Below are 19,846 nucleotides of genomic sequence, written 5' to 3' on the forward strand. Positions count from 1 at the left end.
TTTACTCTGTATCTAACCCCGTGCTGTCCCTGTCCTGGGAGTGTTTGATGGGGACAGTGTAGAGGGAGCTTTACTCTGTATCTAACCCCGTGCTGTACCTGTCCTGGGAGTGTTTGATGGGGACAGTGCAGAGGGATCTTTACTCTGTATCTAACCCCGTGCTGTACCTGTCCTGGGAGTGTTTGATGGGGACAGTGTAGAGGGAGCTTTACTCTGTATCTAACCCCGTGCTGTCCCTGTCCTGGGAGTGTTTGATGGGGACAGTGTAGAGGGAGCTTTACTCTGTATCTAACCCCGTGCTGTACCTGTCCTGGGAGTGTTTGATGGGGGACAGTGTAGAGGGAGCTTTACTCTGTATTTAACCCCGTGCTGTACCTGCCCTGGGAGTGTTTGATGGGGACAGTGTAGAGGGAGCTTTACTCTGTATTTAACCCCGTGCTGTACCTGTCCTGGGAGTGTTTGATGGGGACAGTGTAGAGGGAGCTTTACTCTGTATTTAACCCCGTGCTGTACCTGTCCTGGGAGTGTTTGATGGGGACAGTGTAGAGGGATCTTTACTCTGTATCTAACCCTGTGCTGTAACTATTCTGTTTGATGAGAATGAAATGGGAGACTGTGATTGTCAGCATCAACAGCCTTCACCTGGGAAACATAGAAAGAATTTACATTACTCCACAAATTCACATTGAACAAATGTTTAGCTTGAAGCAAAATGCAACAATTTCAATCATGATTTCACAATGTATTCAGAGCAAATTACACAGAAAGCAACAACTACAAAAATTAACATCCTGTCAGGTCAACTCTCCGAGTTGCTGTGAGCTGCAAGAGACCGGCTCCACAGTAATTAGAAATCACACCTTGGCCTAATGTGGAAAATCAGCATCTTCATTCAGCAAGTTTACTTTTGATGTCCTGCGGGTTATAGGCAAGAGCATGAACTATTGGAGAAAAAGAGTTTACATTCCTATAGCGCCTTTCACAACCTCTGCATTTCCCAAGCTTTTTCCAGCAGGTGAAGTTCTTTTGAAGTGTAGTCAGTGTTGTAATGTAGGAAACACAGCGGGCAAATGACACACAGCAAGATCCCACAAACAGCAACCTGATACTGACCAGCTCACCTGTTGTGGTGTTATTGATTTAAAGATAGAGATCTGTGGAAGGCACAGGTGCAGTAGCACATACACAATGTGTGAAGCTACTTCAGCATTGCACTATCCACAACTGTTGTGAACATCCACTCCTCTCTTTAGTAAGATATAGCCAGCACATTCCTAAATCTGTGTTTAATTCACTAACTAAGAGTTGATTGATTGCCAACATGCAAGTTTCGTTGGCACTCTTATGGCATTCCTAAGTAACTGCACTGCATGTGCGAGCTGGGCCAGGGATTTGCCTTTGCCTATTCAACTGTAGAGGGCATCACAGCTCAGTACACTCCTGTTTTCATCCAACATCCGGACACATCCATTTCCCGCAGAAGTCACTGAACGCCGGGAAAGTGCGGGAATGCTGCCGGAGTTAGGAGGTTGCAGCTTGAAGGCACTCTGCAGAGATTTAAGCAGATAATCCAGGCTCACACTCCCAGTGCAGCACTGAGAGAATGCTGCACTGTCAGAGGTGCCGTCTTTCTGACAAGGTACCGAAACGATGCCCTGTCTTCCCTCTCGGGTTGATGTGAAACATGCCATGCCTCTGTTCAAGTTCTCACCAGTGCCTTGGGCAATATTTACCCCTCAACTGACATCAAAACAAACAAATTATCTGCCTCATCTATTTCATTGCTGATTGTGAAAGTTTAGAGTGCATCAGTTGGCTGCCATGTTTTCTACAACAGTAACTGCCCTTGAGAAGTACCTAACTGGCTTCACTGGCACACTGAGGCGGTGAAAGGCACTATGTAAATGCAACATGCACAGTATTTAGCTCAGTGAAGTTCTGCGCTCCCGGATAAAAACTGGCAATTTAAAAAATCACAAAACAATTACCTCCTGTTTTTCTCCTTTTAAGCTGCAAGTTTTGGTGATTTCAGTGCTGTGCCCCGTCGATATTCCTCTCCGGTGTAACTCTGCCACTCCAAAATCTGCAGTTGCTGTCAAAGAAATATTTAGTGGGTGTAACTTGCGAGACTGGGAACGCAGAGGCTAACAATCTCCTTTCTGTGCCTTTGCGATCTGCTTGTGGCTGCTGCTTCACAAGGTCACGGGAAGTTTTTAAATGATGAAACGGCGCAACACCTTCCCTCTTCTCGAAATGCCACAACAAGAGCAGTCAAAATCCCGGCATAACCAAAGGAAGCCTGAGCATTTGTCATGTCATGAGTTAACTCCTTGTGCGCTGAGGTGGCAGCCACATCTTCGCTGCAGAAAACCCCCCACCACCACCCCACCGCCCCAGAAGATCCTGTCACAGCTTGATCTGTTCGGTGTGTGTTTTTTTTTTGTTTGGGTGAAGTGCTCAGTCCTGCCCGCTGAGGGGAGAAGGCGGAGTCTCTGTGAACCGTAGACCCAATCTCACCACCAATCAAACCGCTCGGGTGTGTGAGAGAGGGATGGGCAAAGGAGGGGATTGGAAAGTAGGCACAGATGCCATTGCCAGCGAGTATATAGCAGGAATATCTCGTTGCTTTTCAAGGATCTATTTTTAAACTGGACAGCATTTGCCAGCCTCTCTCTCTCTCTCTCTCTCAAGTATTCAGTGTCAACAAGTTCTGACACAAGGTTCAACCACTGACGACACAACTGCAGCAGCAATACTGAAACACTGAGATTCCTGCCCACTTTCATTCAGAAAGATAAAAGTGTTTCTTTCCTGAGCTCCCCCACTCAATAACTGCAGAGGACAGGTTACTGCTTTGGAATTCCATGCTTCAACTTAACCTCCTGACCTCACAGCTATCGACACGTTACTCAGTACAGAAGGAAAGCACAATGGCATGGGTACATTCCACCACAAAACACTTCACATATTCCTGAGTGCACAGCCCAGGCCTTAGTTTTAAATCTCATCCAAAAGATGGTACCACTGACAGTGCGGCACTCCCACAGCACTGACCCTCTGACAGTGCAGCACTCCCTCAGTACTGACCCCCTGACAGTACGGCACTCCCTCAGTACTGACCCTCTGATAGTGCGGCACTCCCTCAGTACTGACCCCCTGACAGTGCGGCACTCCCTCAGTACTGACCCTCTGACAGTGCGGCTCTACCTCAGCACTGACCCTCTGACAGTGCGGCACTCACTCAGTACTGACCCTCTGACCGCGCAGCACTCCCTCAGCACTGACCCTCTGACAGTGCAGCACTCCCTCAGCACTGACCCTCTGACAGTGCAGCACTCCCTCAGCACTGACCCTCTGACAGTGCAGCACTCCCTCAGCGCTGACCCCCTGACAGTGCAGCACTCCCTCAGTACTGAACTCCCTCAGTACTGACCCTCTGACAGTGCGGCACTCCCTCAGTACTGGTCCTCTGACAGTGCAGCACTCCCTCAGCACTGACCCTCTGACAGTGCGGCACTCCCTCAGTACTGACCCTGTGACAGTGCGGCACTCCCTCAGTACTGACCCTCTGATCGTGCAGCACTCCCTCAGCACTGACCCTCTGGCAGTGCGGCACTCCCTCAGTACTGACCCTCTGATAGTGCGGCAGTCCCTCAGTACTGACCCTCTGACTGTGCAGCAGTCCTTCAGCACTGACCTTCTGACAGTGCGGCACTCCCTCAGTACTGACCCTCTGACAGTGCGGCACTCCCTCAGTACTGACCCTCTGACAGTGCAGCACTCTCTCAGCACTGACCCTCTGACAGTGCAGCACTCCCTCAGCGCTGACCCCCTGACAGTGCGGCACTCCCTCAGTACTGAACTCCCTCAGTACTGACCCTCTGACAGTGCGGCACTCCCTCAGTACTGGTCCTCTGACAGTGCAGCACTCCCTCAGCACTGACCCTCTGACAGTGCGGCACTCCCTCAGTACTGACCCTGTGACAGTGCGGCACTCCCTCAGTACTGACCCTCTGATCGTGCAGCACTCCCTCAGCACTGACCCTCTGGCAGTGCGGCACTCCCTCAGTACTGACCCTCTGATAGTGCGGCAGTCCCTCAGTACTGACCCTCTGACTGTGCAGCAGTCCTTCAGCACTGACCCTCTGACAGTGCAGCACTCCCTCAGTACTGACCCTCTGACAGTGCGGCACTCCCTCAGTAAATCACTGGGAGTCTCAGCCTGGAACTTGTGCTCAAGCCTCAAGTGAGGGCTCAATCCTCAAGGTTATGACTCAGAAGTAAAAGTGTTACCCAGTGAATCACCGCTGTCTGATAACAACAACGAGGCGTCCTGATTGCAATCAGGAAAAGCTGGTTTTTGCTTTTGAAAACTAACTGGAAATAAAATAAAGAAACGTCAGGAGTGAAGCAACAACAACAAAAAAATTCTCTTTAATGTTGTATTTCATAAGAACAACAAAAACTGGGAACTCGGGAACTCCCCATGTTAAAAGCACAAGTGAAGGTGATGGACTCCTTCCAGATACCACTATTTAGCTTCTTAGGGGCTTTTCCAATCAGCTGACAATTGGGGGACTCAGCATTTCCAGTAAAAACAGCAGCAGTTTGCATTTATACAGCATCTTTAATATAGTAAACCATCTCTGGGCACTTCACGTGATTGTTGTGAGAGTTTGCTCTCAGTGATAGAATATTTATTGGTCAAGTTTTGCAAGTAGCATTTTCTAAAGGAATTGGGGGGGTTCAGAGTTTGAGAGGTGGAACAAAGAACAAAGAAAATTACAGCGCAGCAAGAGGCCCTTCGGCCCTCCAAGCCTGCACCGATCATGCTGCCTGTCTGAATTGTAACCCCCTACCCTTCCAGGGACCATATCCCTCTATTCCCATCCTATTCATGTACTTGTCAAAACGCCCCTTAAAAGTCACTATCGTATCTGCTTCTATTACCTCCCCCGGCAGCGAGTTCCAAGCACCCACCACCCTCCGTGTAAAAAACTTGCCTCGTGCACCCACCAAAGGTGAAGGGCTTCAGGGAAAGAACTTCCAGATCTCGGGGCCCAGGTAGATAAAGACACAGCACACAATGCTGGGGTGATTAAGATCGGGAATGCGCAAGGGGCCAAAATGAAAGGAGTGCAGATATCTCGGAGTTGAGAAGATTGGCTTATGAGGAGAGACTGAGTAGACTGGGACTGTACTCATTAGAATTCAGAAGAATGAGGGGTGATCTTATAGAAACATATAACATTATGAAGAGAATAGATAAGATAGAAGCAGGGAAGTTGTTTCCACTGGCAGGTGAAACTAGACCTAGGGGGCATGGCCTCAAAATAAGGGGAAGCAGATTTAGGACTGAGTTGAGGAGGAACTTCTTCACCCAAAGGGTTGTGAATCTGTGGAATTCCCTGCCCAGTGAAGCAGTTGAGGCTACCTCATTGAATGTTTTTAAGGCAAGGATAGATAGATTTTTGAACAGTAAAGGAATTAAGGGTTATGGTGAGCGGGCGGGTAAGTGGAGCTGAGTCCACAAAAAGATCAGCCATGATCTTATTGAATGGCGGAGCAGGCTTGAAGGACCAGATGGCCTACTCCTGCTCCTAGTTCTTATGTTCTTATGTTCCTTATCTTGGGGAGTACTGGGACTGGAGGAGGAGTGAGGCCATGGAGGGATTTGTAAACACGGTGAGAGTTTTAAAATCAAGGTGTTGCGTAACTGGCTGCCTCTGTAGGTCAACAAGCACAGGGGTGATGGGCAATCAGGGCGTGGTCCAGATCACCCAGCCTCTCACTCACTGGGTCAGTCAGTGCCCTACTCTCCGTCACGAAAAAACCTCGACTGAGACTTAGAAAAACTACATTGTAGACAGACTCAGCTATTCACAGTCAAACATATAGCGGTGACGCGGTGGTTCACACAGCTGCCTCACAACGCCAGGGACCCGGTTCAATTCCTGGCTTGGGTCACTGTCTGTGCGGAGTCTGCACATTCTCCCCGTGTCTGCGTGGGTTTCCTCCCACACTCCAAAGATGTGTGGATTAGGTTGATTGGCCATGATAGAATCATAGAATCATAGAAACCCTACAGTACAGAAAGAGGCCATTCGGCCCATCGAGTCTGCACCGACCACAATCCCACCCAGGCCCTACTCCCATATATTTTACCCACTAATCCCTCCAACCTACACATCTCAGGACACTAAGGGCAATTTTTAGCATGGCCAATCAACTAACCTGCACATCTTTGGACTGTGGGAGGAAACCGGAGCACCCGGAGGAAACCCACGCCGACACGGGGAGAATGTGCAAACTCCACACAGACAGTGACCCAAGCCGGGAATCGAACCCAGGTCCCTGGAGCTGTGAAGCAGCAGTGCTAACCACTGTGCTACCGTGCCGCCCTAAATTGCCCCTTAGTGTCAGGGGGATTAGCAGGGTAAATATGTGGGGTTATAGGGATAGGGCCTGGGTGGGATTGTTGTCGGTGTAGACTCGATGGGCCGAATAGCCTCCTTCTGCACTGATTCTATGATGTACAGAGTAATTGGAACATTCCAATGTAGGAAACAGGAGCAGGAGTCGAGCTTCAGCCACCGAGCATATTCCACAATTCACGCAGCCCATGGCTGATCCCTTCTCTCAACTCCAAATCCCTGCTTTCCTCAAATGTTAGGTTCACTGCTGATATCGGAGAAGCTTTTCCAACATCTGCCTTACCTTTTTATACCTTCCCAGGTTTCCATCCTGCCAACCCTGAGCACACACGCGCCGACCCCTCATTGGGAACTGCAGTTCTTCCAGGTCCAGTAACCTCCACACTCATCAGTCACCCCCAGCATTCCTCACCACTCTGAACATTGCAACACACTCCCCTCTGTAACTCCCCCTCCCAGCACCGTCACGCCCCCTGTCCCCACCGTCACTCCCCCTGTCCCCACCGTCACTCCCCCTGTCCCCACCGTCACTCCCCCTGTCCCCACCGTCACTCCCCCTGTCCCCACCGTCATGCCCCCTATCCCCACCGTCACTCCCCCTGTCCCCACCGTCACTCCCCCTGTCCCCACCGTCACTCCCCCTGTCCCCACCGTCACTCCCCCTGTCCCCACCGTCACTCCCCCTGTCCCCACCGTCACTCCCCCTGTCCCCACCGTCATGCCCCCTATCCCCACCGTCACTCCCCCTGTCCCCACCGTCACTCCCCCTGTCCCCACCGTCACTCCCCCTGTCCCCACCGTCACTCCCCCTATCCCCACCGTCACTCCCCCTGTCCCCACCGTCACTCCCCCTGTCCCCACCGTCACTCCCCCTGTCCCCACCGTCGCTCCCCCTCCCTGCACCGTAACTCCCCCTGTCCTCACTGTCACTCCCCCTGTCCCCACCGTCACTCCCCCTGTCCCCACCGTCACTCCCCCTCCCAGCACCGTAACTCCCCCTGTCCTCACCGTCACTCCCCCTGTCCCCGCACCGTCACTCCCCCTCCCAGCACCGTCACTCCCCCTGTCCCCACCGTCACTCCCCCTCCCAGCACCGTCACTCCCCCTGTCCCCACCGTCACTCCCCCTCTCCCCACACCGTAACTCCCCCTCTCCCCACACCGTAACTCCCCCTCTCCCCACACCGTAACTCCCCCTCTCCCCACACCGTAACTCCCCCTCTCCCCACACCGTAACTCCCGCTCTCCCCACACCGTAACTCCCCCTCTCCCCACACCGTAACTCCCGCTCTCCCCGCACCGTAACTCCCGCTCTCCCCACACCGTAACTCCCCCTCTCCCAGCACTGTTGCTCACCCTGGCTAAAAGTAAATTATTGCGGATGCTGGAATCTGAAACCAAAAGAGAAAACGCTGGAAAATCTCAGCAGGTCTGGCAGCATCTGTAAGGAGAGAAAAGAGCTGACGTTTCAAGTCCAGATGACCCTAAAGGACCAGGAAACTCTCCCACTCTCACTTCCTGTCATCGGATATAATGGGAAGATTGACAGGCTGAGAACTCAAACATTGACTTTCTACCTCTCTCCACAGATGCTGCCTAATCACTGAGTTGGCAGCAGACTTTTGTTGAGATTTTCATGTTTCTGTTTTTATTTGTTTTTTATTTTGAATAATCAACCTGTTCGGTTCAACCACATTCCGTGTCCGTCAAGTCCTGAAATGGGACTTGAATCCGGAGTTTGTGGCCCTAAGGTAGGGACAGCACACACTGCGCCTCAAACCCTCCCCAGACCCTCCGCATTCAGCTGCTGGTGATGATTCTGCGTTACTCATTCACACCTCCTCTAAATACAGCATGTCCAGAATTCTCCCGTCGTTCAAGCCCCACTGCCGCTGCCAGCGAGGACGGGGAATTTGTCACTCAGTCAAATCTCCATTCACTGCAGCGGGACTGGAGAATCCTGCCCCATTTTCCTTTCTATGTCTTACTCCCTTTGTCTATTGCCACCACCTCTTTCATTAGCTAATCTCTCTGGCTTTCACAGACCGTCCCCCTCACAGAGATCATAGGAGTTATACGCTGCAGTAAAGACCCCTCGGCCCATCGAATCTGCACCAGCAATAACTACCAATAAAGGCACACTAATCCCAATTTTCCAGCACTTGTCCCATATCCTTGAATGTTATGATGCTTCAAGTGCTCATCCAGATATCTCCTCCTGATTCCCCCTCCACCTTTGCCTCTGAACTTGCCCAAAATCCGCTCCATCTCTAAACATGTTCCAGCTCTTGATGAGAGATCACCGACCTGAAACATTAACTCTCGGAGTCTCTCCACAGGTGCTGACAAACCTGCAGAGAGTTTCAGGTATTTTCTGTTTTTTAATAATACCAGCAAGGACCGCTTGCCTTCCCGAGGTTCCATCGGGATCGACACTAATAGTGACCAGGGCTGCATTGTCAGGGGTTTTTGAGAGACACAGATCTTTTCTGAAGGCAGAGGAGTGAGGAGTTTCGGATGGAGAATTCTAGCAGCCAGCGAGTTAAACTCTCCGTGCGGGAGAGTTTCCAGCTCTTTCTAAAACATTCCAGTCAGCGAGGAGGCTGTGTCTCTCTGGCAATGGGAGATTGCAGTGAATACACGGACATCTCACCCCTCCAGGTGTTTGCTTAGTCAGTGCAACCAGGGAATTAATGGATGTCACTGATAAGGCCAGAGTTTATTGCCCACAGTGGCATAGAGAAAGTAGTTAATCTTGAACCATCGCAGTCCACTTGTCATTTTCTGTAGCAGGCTTGACTAAGCTAAGTGACTTGTTCAGTTAATTCAGAGAGAAGGCAGCAGCCAATCATTTAGGACTAGATTCAGCAGTGAGCCGAGGCAGGATAAGGACGACAGTTTTATTTCATTGAGTCATAGAGGTTTACAGCATGGAAACAGGCCCTTCAGCCCGACTTGTCCATACTGCCTCATTTTTTTTACCACTAAGCTAGTCCCAATTGCCTGCCTTTGGCCCATATCCCTCTATACCCATCTTACTCACGTAACTGTCTAAATGCTCATTAAAAGACAAAATTGTACCCGCCTCTACTACTACCTCTGGCAGCTCGTTCCAGACACTCACCACCCTCTGTGTGAAAGAATTGCCGCTCTGGACCTTTTTGTATCTCTCCCCTCTCACCTTAAACCTATGCCCTCTAGTTTTAGACTCCCCTACCTTTGGGAAAAGATGTTGACTATCTATCTTATCTATGCCCCTCATTATTTTATAGACCCCTATAATATCACCCCTCAGCCTCCTACGCTCCAGGGAAAAAAGTCCCAGTCTAACCATCAAGTCCCGGTAGCATCCTAGTAAATCTTTTCTGCACTCTTTCTAGTTTAATAATATCCTTTCTATAATAGGGTGACCAGAACTGTACACAGTATTCCAAGTGTGGCCTTATGACTTCAACAAGACGTCCCAACCCCTGTATTCAATGTTCTGACCAATGAAACCAAGCATGCCGAATGCCTTCTTCACCATTCTGTCCATCTGTGACTCCACTTTCAAGGAGCTATGAACCTGTACCCCTCGATCTCTTTGTTCTATAACTCTTCCCAATGTCCTACCATTAACTGAGGAAGTCCTGCCCTGGTTCAATCTACCAAAATGCATCACCTCGCATTTATCTAAATTAAACTCCATCTGCCATTCATCAGCCCACTGGCCCAATTGATCAAGATCCCGTTGCAATCCTAGATAACCTTTTTCACTGTCCACTATGCCACCAATCTTGGTGTCATCTGCAAGCTTACTAACCATGCCTCCTATATTCTCATCCAAATCATTAATATAAATGACAAGTAACAGTGGACTCAGCACCAATCCCTGCGGCACACCGCTGGTCACAGGCCTCCAGTTTTGAAAACAACCCTTACAACCTGTCTTCAAGCCAATCTTGTATCCAATTGGCTACCTCACCCTGGATCCCGTGAGATTTAACCTTATGCAACAACCTACCATGCGGTACCTTGTCAAAGGCCTTGTTAAGTCCATGTAGACAATGTCGACTGTGTTGCCCTCAGCTACCTACTTGGTTACCCCTGCAAAAAAACTCAATCAAATTCATGAGACATGATTGATGATTTCCTTTCCTAAGTGTAGCAATCTTCCTTAAAGACACGTGCAGGCACATGACATTCTTATGACAGTTTCAGTTACTTTTGCTGACACCAGCTTTTTATTTAATTTCCAGTTCAGCTACCTCAGAGAAATGTGGACACAGGTTCTCTGAACTACTGACACAACCACTGCACCACCAAACTTGTATTTGCAAATCCCAGCCAGCTTTCTGTTCTCTGGAAATTCTTACGTGACTTTTCTGAGTCATCAGGAGTGGTTTGAGAAATTGTGCAAAAGGCTTACCGAGGCAGCACGCGGTTTAGGAAAGAGCTGCTAATTGCGAGGAAATCCCAGGCTCCAAACCAAGGCGGTGCAGAGTGAATCGCTGCAGAAATTGAGTGAACTTCATCACCGTGGGAGAAATGCGGAGACACAAAAGAGCCAGGAATTCTGGCTCCAGGCCAACCAGAGTTTTGGAAATTGTGTAATGACAGGAAGGGATTCATCTGTGACTCCTCCATTGGTCAAATGACTTACACAGATACAGCTGAAATGGTGTCCTGGATAAATTACTAAAACACACGCAGCCCCTTTGGAATTGTATTTGAGAAGCATCTTCAGAAAAAAAGGAAAGAGAAAGAGTTTGTGCATCGAACGAGAAGTAAGGCAGAGGTTACAGGCAGTGAGAGAGAGGGAAGAGGAGGTAGAGGAAAACATAGACTGTGTTTATATAGCACCTTTAACAGAGTAAAAATGCCCAGAGCACAAGATGAAAACGCAGAGTGACAGACAGTGAGACAGAGAGAGCAACAGAAATAGGGGCTCACTGCCGCTTCACAGTGCCAGGGTCCCGGGTTCGATTCCGGCCTCGGGTCACTGTCTGTGTGGAGTTTGCACGTTCTCCCCCGTGTCTGCGTGGGTTTCCTCTGGATGCTCCGGTATCCTCCCGCACTCCAAAGATGTGGGTTAGATGGGTTGGCCATGCTAAATTGCCCCTTAGTACCAGGGGGATCAGCAAGGTAAATACATGGTACTACAGGGATAGGGCCTGAGTGGGATTGTTGACCGTGCAGGCTCAATGGGCCAAATGGCCTCCTCCTGCATTGTAGGGATTCTATGATTTGAATTGATTTATACAGTACATTCCAAACCCATCTAGAAGGACAAGGACAGCAGATACCTGTGAACATCACCACCTGGAAGTTCCCCTCCAAGACCCACACCATCCTGGCTTGGAAATTTATCGCCATTCCTTCACTGTTGCTGGGTAAAAATCCTGAAACTCCCTCCCTAACAGCACTGTGGGTGTACCTACACCTCATGGACTGCAGTGTTTCAAGAAGGCAGCTCACACCACCTTCTCAAGGGCAATTAGAGATGGACAATAAGTGCTGGCCTAGCTAGCGACGCCCACACCATGAATGAATTAAAACACTGAATGACTCTCCCAGTACAAGCACAGGCAAAAATTCTGCATATTTTACTTCAGACCTTCCACGTAGATACTGAATGACCCTCCCACATAACACCCCAAGCATCCAGCAGGAAGACAATTGTTTTACTGTGGTTTCATACCATTAGATTGTGGAATATTCTAAACACTGATTTCACTTACAGCTAAATGAAGGACAGATAAGTGCATTTTCTTTGTTTCTAGATGTGTCGGTGCATTGGATTGGCCATTGTAAATGCATGGGGTTCCGGGGATAGGGCGGATGCTCTTTCAGAGAGTCAGTGCAGACTCGATGGCTTCTTGCTGCATTGTGGGGATTCTATGGTTCTATTTGTCTCAATTTTCCACAGTGAGGAGAAAGATTCTCTTCCAAATGCCGACCTTGTCAACAATACCCACATCCTTCGAGCCGCCAATTCGACTTGGGTATATTTCTGGAAGTTTCATCACGTGACCTGCTGCCTGCAGTAACCCCACCCCACACTCTCACCATTGGCTACGTGACATGTCCATCATTGAAATGTGAACAAATACTCCTCACCGATTGACTGACAGTCAAAAATCATCCAAACTCCCAACTCTCCTTCATGGGCCATGATCTGACAACAAAGCCTGAAAGAGAATGAGATCAACACGCTTCTTTCTGATGACTTTGTGCTGAAATTGCTCAGAACAATGTTCGATAGATTAATCTTTAATTGCCAGAGGAGTTGGAAGCCGCACTATGCAGAGTGAAGGGATTCAGATCTGGGGCCTGTTCGAGCTGATGACTGAGTTTCATTTGTTTTAAAGTTTTTTCATTAGTCACAAGTAAGGCTGACATTAACGCTGCAATGAAGTTACTGTGAACTTCCCCTAGTCACCACACTCCGACACCTGTTCGGGTCAATGCACCCTAACCAGCACGTCTTTCAGTCTGTGGGAGGAAACCGGGGCACCCGGAGGAAACCCACGCAGACACGGGGAGAATGTGCAAACTCCACACAGAGTTGGGAATTGAACCCGGGTCCCTGGCGCTGTGAGGCAGCGGTGCTAATCACTGTGCCACCCACACATTTATGCACTTTTATACAAGGGCAGGAACCTCCGGCACTTTGAGAGGATTGTGAACTACTCACCCTGACTCCACTAAGGAATTTCCCATGGATGGTGACAGCTTAGCCCTTGGAGCGACTTCCTGGAGTTCTCCCAGCGTCTCAGGAAGCTGCTCTTTAGTGAGGCAGTGAGGCAGCAGACCAGGGAGTTTGCTCATGAGTTGGAAAAGAAGCTTTATTTAATGATTTCACTTTTGCTTTTAAACCAATCTGTGGCACGTAGCAAATTCCATTGAGCATGGCAAACTGGGAAGCAGATTGTTTCGCTGTACAGTCCAGTCAAGTGTGATCGTCACAAAGCAGCTTTCTGCAATTCCGAAGGCCAGCACTGCAATCCAAACGGGAATCCTTTACTCAGGATTAGCAATAACAGCACAAATACTGCCCACCTCGCGCCCTCCCACCACTGCCTCGGACAGAAGGCAAACTAAACTCACAGGTTTCAGAGACAGAGAGACGGGAAGAGGGAGGAGAGAGAAAGAGACAGAAAGACAGGGATAGGCAAACAGAGAGAAAAAGACAATGAGAGAAATAGAGAGATGAGAGAAATGGAGAGAGAGAGAGAGGGACAGAGGGAGTCACAAAGAGAGGCAGAGAGAGACACACAGAACAAAAGGGGGAGGAAAGAAAGAGATAACGTGTTGGAGATAGACAAAGACAGAAAGAGTGAGAGTCTGTGCTACAGTTCAGAAAAAACCTTCCCCAATGACCCTCCTCCATCCTCCTCAGACTTCATCCTGAGAAAGATCTAATCCCATCAACTCACCGGGAGTGGAATCTGTGCCTCATTGGTCAGGTTCTGACACAACTTCTGAATAGTGCAATATTTCTCGCTATCTGTCACCACGAGGAAGCCCAGAAACCCTGGCCCCAGCTGCTGGCCAGTGTTCAATGCTCTCAGTCTACTGGAACAATGCTCTCAGTCTACTGGAACAAGCTGCCAGAGGTAGTAGTAGAGGCGGGTACAATTTTGTCTTTTAAAAAGCATTTAGACAGTTACATGGATAGGATGGGTATAGAGGGATATGGGCAAATGCGGGCAATTGGGATTAGCTTAGGGGTTTAAAAAAAAGGGCGGCATGGACAAGTTGAGCCAAAGGGCCTGTTTCCATGCTGTAAACCTCTATGACTACATGGACTCAATTGGCCAAATGGCCTGTTTCTAGTTTGTCATCTATGTGTTTAAAATTATTCTGGTACAATAGTATGACACTGCCCCATCACATCCTCTCTACAAAGCTACACGCCTACTATGAAATCTAAAACATTTCACTTTGATAACATTGATCTGGGAACCAGCCAGAAATCTGATGTATTCTGGACCAGCTCCTGAACAAGCATTGGCAAAACAGGAACAGCAATGCACAGGAAAGAGAAAGAAGAAAAGTAAAATGAATGAAAGACATATTGAGATTACTGGGAGGTACATGTGTGAGGAACTTGGTTGAGGCTTGAACTTGATGTTTCAATGGTTGAGTTGTCTGTCTGAGCAGGTAAGCGAGCTGCAAACACCTATAGAAATGAACCTGCTATTCTGGACGGGAGGATTAACACAAACATTGTGTGATTATTAGATATATGGAAAGGAACAAGAGAAAGGGATTGAGAAAATAGAATAGTGGATCAGAGGAAGACACACTCATAGAAAGATAAATCTCTCCATAAACATGTCAGTGATTTTTGCGTCAACAATTCCATGTGGCAGTGAGTTCCACATTCTCAGCACTCCATGTTCCAGGTAGACTGAGAGCATTGAACACTGGAAGGCGGTAATTTAGATAAGGGAGTAGAGGGAGACGGTGTTCGCGACTCATCAAAGCGGGTCCAGATAAAAGCTGGAATAAGGACACTTTGCCTGAATGCACGAAGCATTCGGAACAAGGTGAATGAGTTGATGGTGCAAATCAGCACAAGTGGGTACGATCTAGTGGCCATTACAGAAACGTGGCTGAAAGGTGACCAGGACTGGGAGATGAATATCCAGGGGTATCAGGCGTTTAGGAAGAATAGACAGGAAGGAAAAGGTGGTGGGGTCGCGCTATTAATAAGAGATAATATCAGGGGAGTACTGAGGGATGACATAGGCTCTGAGGAACAAAACGTGGAATCATTATGGGTAGAGATGAGGAATAGTAGAGGGAGAAAGACACTAGTAGGTGTGGTATATAGGCCCCCAAATAATAATGTTGAGGTAGGGAGGGCTGTAAACAAGCAGATAAGGGATGCGTGTAAAAACGGAACGGCAATAATCATGGGGGACTTCAACATGCACATTGACTGGCAGACTCAAGTCGGTAAGGGTGGAATGGAGGAAGAGTTCTTAGAATGCTGTCGGGATAGTTTCCTTGAACAGCATGTTACGGAACCGATGAGGGAACGAGCTATTTTGGATCTGGTATTGTGTAACGAGGTAGGTAGAATTAAGGATCTTATTGTGAAGGACCCTCTTGGGTCTAGTGACCACAATATGGTCGAATTTCTGATTCAGATGGAAGAGGAGAAAGTTTGGTCTCAAACCAGTGTCCTCTGTTTGAACAAGGGAAATATGATAGGATGAGGGATGAATTGGCTAAGGTAGACTGGGAGAGCAGGCTGGCAGGTAGGATAGCTGAGGAACAGTGGAGGATTTTTAAGGAGATCCTTTTCAGTTCTCAGCAAAAATATATTCCAGCAAAAAACAAGGATTGTAAGAAAAGGGAGAACCAGCCGTGGATAACGAAGGAAATAAAGGAGAGTATTAAAATAAAAACAGCTGCGTACAGAGTGGCCAAAAATAGTGGAGAAACAAGTGATTGGGAAAAATTAAAGAAACAACAAAGAGAGACTAAGAAAGCGATAAAGAAAGGAAGGATAGACTATGAAGCTAGGCTAGCAATTAATATAAAAAATGATAGTAAAAGTTTTTATAAATATATAAAAAGGAATAGAGTGGCTAGAGTGAATGTTGGACCCTTGGAGGACGAGAGGGGGGAGTTAATAGTGGGAAATGAGGATATGGCTGAGTCTTTAAATACGTTTTTTGTGTCGGTCTTCACGGTGGAGGACACAAATAGTTTGCCATATATTAACGATAGAGGGTTGGCAGCAGGAGAAATACTTAATACGATTAATGTTACCAGAGAGGCAGTGCTGGGTAGACTAATGGGACTGAAGGTGGACAAGTCCCCGGGTCCGGATGGAATGCATCCCAGGGTATTGAAAGAAATGTCAGAGGTAATAGTGGATGCGTTAGTGATTATTTATCAAAACTCGTTGCATTCTGGGGTAGTGCCGGTTGATTGGAAAACGGCTAATGTTACGCCGCTGTTTAAAAAAGGAAGGAGACAAAAGGCGGGTAACTATAGGCCGGTCAGCTTAACGTCTGTAGTAGGGAAAATGCTGGAATCCATTATTAAAGAGGAGATAGCAGGGCATCTGGATAGAAATGGTTCGATCAATCAGACGCAGCATGGATTCATGAGGGGAAAGTCGTGCTTGACGAACATGTTGGATTTTTATGAAGATGTGACGAGGGCGGTTGATGGAGGAGAACCAGTGGATGCGGTGTTTTTGGATTTCCAAAAGGCGTTTGATAAGGTGCCCCATAAAAGGCTGCTGAAGAAGATTAGGGCACACGGAGTTGGGGGTAGTGTGTTAAAGTGGATTGGGGACTGGCTATCCGACAGGAAGCAAAGAGTCGGAATAAATGGGTGTTTTTCCGGTTGGAGGAAGGTAACTAGTGGCGTGCCGCAGGGATCGGTACTCGGGCCGCAACTGTTTACCATTTATATAGATGATCTGGAGGAGGGGACGGAGTGTAGGGTAACGAAGTTTGCAGACGACACAAAGATAAGTGGAAAAGTGAATCGTGTGGAGGACGGAGAAGATCTGCAGAGAGATTTGGACAGGCTGAGTGAGTGGGCGAGGATATGGCAAATGGAGTATAACGTTGATAAATGCGAGGTTATACACTTTGGAGGAAATAATAACAAATGGGATTACTATCTCAATGGAAACAAATTAAAACATGCTACCGTGCAAAGGGACCTGGGGGTCCTTGTGCATGAGACGCAAAAGCCCAGTCTGCAGGTACAACAGGTGATCAAGAAGGCAAATGGGATGTTGGCCTATATTGCGAGGGGGATAGAATATAAAAGCAGGGATGTCTTGATGCACCTGTACAGGGCATTGGTGAGGCCGCAGCTGGAATACTGTGTGCAGTATTGGTCCCCTTATATGAGGAAGGATATATTGGCATTGGAGGGAGTGCAGAGAAGGTTCACCAGGTTGATACCGGAGATGAGGGGTTTGGATTATGAGGAGAGGCTGAGGAGATTGGGTTTGTACTCGTTGGAGTTTAGAAGGATGAGGGGGGATCTTATGGAGACTTATAAGATAATGCGGGGGCTGGATAGGGTGGAGGCGGAGAGATTCTTTCCACTTAGTAAGGAAGTTAAAACTAGAGGACACAGCCTCAAAATAAAGGGGGGTCGGTTTAAGACAGAGTTGAGGAGGAACTTCTTCTCCCAGAGGGTGGTGAATCTCTGGAATTCTCTGCCCACTGAGGTGGTGGAGGCTACCTCGCTGAATATGTTTAAAGCGCGGATGGATGGATTCCTGATCGGTAAGGGAATTAGGGGTTATGGGGATCAGGCGGGTAAGTGGTACTGATCCACGTCAGATCAGCCATGATCTTATTGAATGGCGGGGCAGGCTCGAGGGGCTAGATGGCCTACTCCTGCTCCTATTTCTTATGTTCTTATGTTCTTAAATCCTTTATTTGTGCTGGTGGTTGGTTTTTTTTTGTATACACAGCCCCTTGGCCTGGACTCACCCACAGGTGAAAACATGTCCATCCAATCCAACCCAAATAATTATTGACCTTGAGCAAGGTCTCCTCCTAATCTGATCTTTCCTGGTGCCTGGCACTCTCTCTGAATAGTTACATCTTCTCAACTCTCCCTGGAAATCTTTTCTGCATTTTCTCCAACATTTTAATATTCTTTGTTTAATATATAGACCAGAGTTACGCACAGTCCACACCACGGTCAAGCCCGAGATCGGCGCCGAGCTGATTATCAAATTGAAATCAGCATTTCAATATGATTAGCGGGCCCGGGACGATATTCTCCAGGCCCGCTAGAATCTCCACCCCACCCCCCAGCACTCAGCCCCCCCCGCCCCCACCGGGAGTGGTTCCTTCCAGTGGCATTTACGACTGCTCCCCACTAATGAGGAACAGGCGTCCGACCCCACTGGAGGGAACAGAGGCCATTGAGGCTCCCCAGGGAGGTCGGGGGTTAGAGGGGAGTGCTGCTTAGGCAGTACCAGCCTGGCAGTGCTAGCCTGGCACCCTGGCACTGCCATAGGGGTGGGGCCAGAGGGGGAAGGTCCTATTGCGGAGGCGATCAGTGGGGGGGGGGGGGGGCGGGGGAAACCCACTGCCACTCTACAAGTGGGATCACGGGGGGAGAGAGGGAGGAGATGATCGGGGCTGGCCATTGGGGTGGGGGTCAGGGCTGTTTGGGGGGTAGGGGCTGTTCATCAGGGGGGAGGGCGATCAGGGGTGGCCCGGGGAGGATCAGGAGGCCAGCGATCGGGGGTGGTGGTTTGCGAGACTGGCCAGTGATCAGAGGCCAGTGATCAGGGGGCCGGCAATGGGCGGGGGAGCGGGGCCACTATGCATGCACCTATCCCCACTCTGACAGCTCGGCACATGCACAGTGGCCCACTCAGTGTTGTGCTGCCGACCTCTTCGATGGGAATAGGCCCCGCCCCCTACTTCCCAGCGTGAATCCCGCTGAGGCACTTGGCATTACACAGAGTGCCGGAGATTCACTCCGGTAAGTACGTTAAAAAAACCAGCAGGAATTACTCCCGTTTTCCCGCAGGTTGGGAAGTTAGATTTTTTTGGGGGGAGAATCCCAGCCCAGATTTCCAATTCCTGGTCCTAATCACAGAGAGAGAGGAAAAGGGAAAATAAAAGATGAGCGAATGGGAGAGGGAGACTGGGATCAGAATAAACAGAATGAGATAGAGTGGAGAAAGAAATGAAAGGAGAAATAAAAAGGAGAAAAATAAAATTAATGAAAGACATTTCAGTTATAAGGAGAGGCTGGATAGACTGGGACTTTTTTCTCTGGAGCGTAGGAGGCTGAGGGGTGATCTTATAGAGGGCTATAAAATAATGAGGGGCATAGATCAACTAGATAGTCAATATCTTTTCCCAAAGGTAGGGGAGTCTAAAACTAGAGGGCATAGGTTTAAGGTGAGAGGGGAGAGATACAAAAGGGTCCAGAGGGGCAATTTTTTCACACAGAGTGGTGAGTTTCTGGAACAAGCTGCCAGAGCTAGTAGTAGAGACTGGTACAATTTTGTCTTTTAAAAAGCGTTTAGACAGTTACATGGGTAAGATGGGTATAGAGGGATATGGGCCAAACGCGGGCAATTGGGGCTAGCTTAGGAGTTTTTAAAAAAGGGCGGCATGGACAAGTTGGGCCGAAGGGCCTGTTTCCATGCTGTAAACCTCGATGACTCTATGACATAGAGATTACTGGGAGGTCCGTATGTGCGAAGGCTGATCGAGGCCTGAAATCAGGCTTGATGCTTCAACAGTTGAATTGCCTGTCTGACTGGGTCAGCGAGCAGCAGGCACCTAGAGAGTTTGCACCTTCCAGAGAGGGGGGGAACCATGTGAAGGGGAAAGATTTGAAAATGAAGAGTTGTCCACATAAGTCAGCCTCTCACTGGATTATTGAAGCTTCACTGTCAGGACTTAAAGC

The 19,846-nt window shown here is 48.7% G+C and overlaps 1 protein-coding gene across 6 annotated transcripts in view; it reads right to left on the reverse strand.

The window, feature by feature from the left end:
- tfeb (transcription factor EB) overlaps window positions 1–19,846 on the reverse strand; it is a 250,656-nt gene that overhangs the window by 200,995 nt on the left and 29,815 nt on the right. For 2 of the 6 annotated variants that reach the window (XM_078241980.1, XM_078241979.1), the window contains exon 1: window positions 1,989–2,431. The exons of 2 other annotated variants lie outside the window; for them this stretch is intronic. The gene's annotated coding sequence lies outside the window, so the exon portion shown is untranslated. Of the gene's footprint in view, window positions 1–1,988; window positions 2,432–19,846 lie in introns of those variants that run through there. 2 more of the 6 variants (XM_078241977.1, XM_078241975.1) reach the window with 1 other exon arrangement.

This window comes from Mustelus asterias, chromosome 25 (assembly GCF_964213995.1).
Source record: "Mustelus asterias chromosome 25, sMusAst1.hap1.1, whole genome shotgun sequence".
Lineage (NCBI taxonomy): Eukaryota > Metazoa > Chordata > Chondrichthyes > Carcharhiniformes > Triakidae > Mustelus > Mustelus asterias.